Source organism: Lactuca saligna, chromosome 4, assembly GCF_052625555.1.
Source record: "Lactuca saligna cultivar CGN05327 chromosome 4, ASM5262555v1, whole genome shotgun sequence".
Classification (NCBI taxonomy): Eukaryota; Viridiplantae; Streptophyta; class Magnoliopsida; order Asterales; family Asteraceae; genus Lactuca; species Lactuca saligna.
The window spans coordinates 303,378,795-303,383,402 of record NC_136420.1 but is presented as its reverse complement, the minus strand read 5'-3'; positions in this window follow the sequence as shown (position 1 = coordinate 303,383,402).

Sequence of the window (4,608 nt, the reverse complement as noted above, 5' to 3'; positions counted from 1 at the left end):
AATTTCATCATTCTACTTAATTCTTTTGTTTTGTCGATATGAATAAGCAACTTGAACTTATTTGTTTGCTGTTATTCACCTTAGTTATGAACTAATTTCTTTATACTTCTGTTTGGGGATACAAAGTTGACAATATGGTTTGATTGATTGGTAGGATTAATTCTAAGTTGGTGATTAATTGTTATTTTAGCTTGCTAAAGAACCTTGTGTATGAATGATAATTTATTTTCTGTTAATAGGAAGATAGTTAATTAGCATGAACATCTATTAATTATCAACCTCATATGATAAGTGACCACTAAATCATATGTCTAGGATTAATGAATATGAAACTAGGCTTAATAAGTAAATTGAGTAAATTCATGTGCAAGCTTGTAAGATGACTATTGAACAAGAGGTTAATTAAAAATAACAATTTAATTAGCTATTGCAAGTCTAACTTAACCCGAATAATTAATCTAGTAAATATAATTAAGTTAAGCAATTGGCCACTGTTTGAATTAGTTTATTTGCTAAGGATTAGGGTAGTGAACACAACTTAATCACTTGAATCGGTAACCAACGAAAGAATTAATCCATTGCACTATTACCTTAAAAGCAACCATAAAGTTAACCGAGTTGAACTAAACAGAAGTTTCTTTCCCATTATTGAATCTAGTTAATTTGTTCTTGCATTAGTTTTGTTTAATAAGTTTCTAGTCTTGTAAAACTAGAGAAAAAACCCTTATTTGCTAAAGTAATTTAGATAGAATTAGTTTTTAATTTAATTTGCCGTTCCCTGTGTTCGATACCCTGCTTATTTAGCTATACCACAATTGATAGGTTCACTGCCTTTTGTGTGTTATTTGATAATTAAAGTAGGATTAAAACTAAGTGAGTTTTACACACATCAGTGCACCTGAGGGAGGTCCTGGAGACATTAAGGAGGGAGATACTTTTTGCGAAGTTCTACAAGTGTGAATTCTGGTTGCGTGAGGTACAGTTCCTTGGACATGTTGTCAACTAGAAGGGTATTCTGGTCGATCCGCCCAAGATAAAGGCTGTGATACAGTGGGAGATTTTGAGGTCTCCAACTGAGATTTAGATTTTCTTGGGTCTGGAAAGGTATTACAGGAGATTCATTCAAGAGTTCTCCAAGATTGCAGTTCCCTTGACTCGAATGACCAAGAAGTCAGGTTTTTTTAGTTGGGGACCTGAGCAGCAGAAAACCTTTGAGACGCTCAGGTAGCAATTGTGTGAGGCTCCAGTTCTCACTCTGCCAAAAGGTGTAGATGATTTTGTAGTTTACTGTGATGCTTCGACCATAGGCATGGGAGCAGTTTTGATGCAACGAGGTCGTGTGGTAGCTTATGCTTCGAGACAGATGAAGCCTCGCGAGGCTAACTATCCGACGCACGATTTAGAGTTGGGGCCTGTGGTGTTCACCCTCAGGATTTGGCGGCATTACCTCTATGGGGTCTATTGTACCATTTACACGGATCACAAGAGTTTGAGGTACCTCATGGATCAGCCGAATCTGAACATGAGGCAGTGTCAGTGGTTAGATGTGGCAAAGGACTATGATTGTGAGATCCTTTACCACCCAAGCAAGGCTAACATAGTGGCTGGCGCCCTGAGCCGCAAGGCGATAGTAGCATCGATCCGAGACATTTGTCTAAGCATGAAAGTGATTAATCCATTGCTAGAGCAGATCCGAGAGGGGCAGGTCAAGTTCCTGTAGGAGGAGCGTCGTAAGTGCGAGCGGATCATAGGTCAAGTGCCCTCTTTTGATTATGAAAGTCATGGATTGTTGACCGTGCATGGAAGGGTTTAGGTGCCGTACTGGGGCAGAGTACGACAAGTATTGATGGATGAGGCCCACAAGTCCAGGTTCTACATCCATCCTAGGGCGACGAAGATGTACAGAGATCTTCGACCCGATTACTGGTGGACCTGTATGAAACGGGATGTAGCTTGGTATGTAGAGAGATGTCTGACCTGCAGGAAGGTAAAGGCAGAGCACCAGAGGCCACATGGAAAGATGCAACCGTTAGACATCCCCATATGGAAGTGGGACGAAATTACTATGGATTTTATCACTAAGCTTTCCAGGACCGTACGTGGGGTCGATTCAATATGGGTCATCGTGGATCGGTTGACCAAGAGTGCTCACATTATTCCAATCCAGGAGAGCATATCAGCTGAGAAGCCGGCTGAGATTTATGTGCGAGTTGTGGTGCCACGATATAGAGTGTCTGTCTCAGTGGTATCAGACCAAGATGTTCGTTTTACGTCCAGATTTTGGAAGCGGTTTCACGACGAGATGGGTACTCGACTCCACTTCAGCATCACTTTCGACCCCCATACCGAATAACAGAGTGAGAGAACGATTCAGACTCTCGAGGACATGCTTCGTGCACGTGTTTTGGATTTTGGTGGTAGTTGGGATACGTATCTTCCGTAAGCAGAATTTTCATGTAACAATAGTTACCACGCCAACATAGACTGACCACCCTTTGAGATGCTCAATGGAAGGAAGTCTAGGACCCCAATATGTTGGGATGAGGTCGGTCAGAGGGTCATAGGGAATATAGAGGTAGTACTCAAGACCACAAAGCAGATCCAGCAGGTCCGAAGCAGGCTACAAACTACTCAGAGCTAGCAGAAGATTTACTCATTTTGAGTTTTGGGAGGGCAACATGGTCCTTCTGAAGTTGTCACCATGGAAGGGTGTCATCGGTTCCAGAAGCGGGGCAAGTTGGGCCCCAGGTATATCGGCCCCTTCAGAGTCATTGATCGGGTGGGCGAGGTAGTGTATCTACTGGATCTTCCTCCAAAGCTCATCCAGGTCCACTACACTTTCCATGTTTCCCAGCTATGGAAGTGTTTGGTGGACGGCACGATAGTGGCACCCTTAGAGGATATTTAGGTCAATGACAGCCTGAATTACATTGAGAGACCGATGGCAATTCTAGATCGCAAGACAAAGGAGTTGAGGAACAAGAGGTTTTAGCTAGTGAAGGTGTAATAGGAGCACCGTAAGGGTTCAGAGTGGACATGGAAGCCTGAGGAGGAGATGAGGGAGCATTACCCGAAGTTGTTTCCAAATGCAGCAGACTTCGAGGATGAAGTCTAAGACAAGTGGAAGAGAATTGTAACGCTTGGTTCCGTGGTACACATTTAATTTAATTAATTAATTATTTTGATAAAAGGACTCGACGATTTGGAGGACGACTCAGCGAGTTGGGTCCCGATTCCAGAATTTCTGAAGTTACAGAACTCGGTGAGTTGAACGATTGACTCGGTAAGTTGGTCAACCCATCATTTTGACTTTGAACAGAGCGTTGACTTTAACCTGGGGTAAAATGGCAATTTTAGCCTTAGATGGATTTTCAATTTTATAACAAAGTATTATTGTATAGAGTTAGTCGGGGAGTCATGGGAGCAGCCAACAGATATTCCTCATGCACGAGATCAACATTTAGTTTGAGAGGTAAGTATTCCTTCAGTAGGAACGGGTCGAAGGCACTAATGTCGGCCCATTTATGTATGTTAGTATGTGTCGGGGCTAGCTCAATGTAGAGTATGTGTTCCAAACTACGGTCTGATGTCGGGATGGTCCCGAGAAGTATTTATGTATGCTTGATGTCTTTGTGGTTCATGCATGTTATGTGTTATGTGTTCCGGGCCTAGGTCTGATGCTGAGGTAAGCGTGATGTATGCTAGTTTATATGTTATGTGTTATATGTTTCGGGTTTCGGTCCGATGGCGGGGGAAGCCCTATGTTTGTTATTTGTTTATCTTGTGTGTTTATGATATATGTTATGCAATGTGTATGTCAGGTTAAGCTTGATGCTGGGGCAAACCCCGATGTCGGGCAGGGCCTGATAACATGCGTGGTCTGATGCCAGGGTGAGCCCGATGCCGAACAGGAGTCCGATGCCGGGTTCGTCCCGATGCAGCTGGGAGTAGTCCCAATGTTATGTTATATGTTATATGTTATGTTTATGGTTTGTGGTAGTTTGGGGGAGCTCACTAAGCTTCATGCTTACAATGTTCAATTTTGGTTTCAGGTACTCCTGCTAGCAAAGAAAAGGGCTCGAGATGATCGCATGGCACACATCACAGTTTTATAGCCCGAGATATTTTACTCTAATATTTGAGATGACATTATGATATTTTGACAGTTGATGAGATGATTTTGAGACACATGTTTTAGATATTTATTTGATGGTGTTATTTATGGTTTTATTAATGAGTTAAAAATGAAATTTGTGGACCGTGTTTTTGGGATGTTTCATGAATATTCCCTAAAATCTCAGTAACTCCGGGAACCCCAAAACCCTAGCGATAGATTAATTTTCTGACACTACCATTGGCTAACCAAGCTCACACGACTGCTACCACCATCTTCTTGCTACCGCTCCATCCTTAGGAATATAGTGATGGAACCTAAAATTCTTCCACAGATGACTGCCAAACCTACCAGATCAAATGCTAAAGTTATTGAACCCTGACCAAGGTCCTTCCAAATGATACCCCTGGACTGATCCCGACAAAGAACCGGAACTACAACCGAACACCCTGATACCCGCTCAACAAGATACGACCCATAACTGAACTACTAAT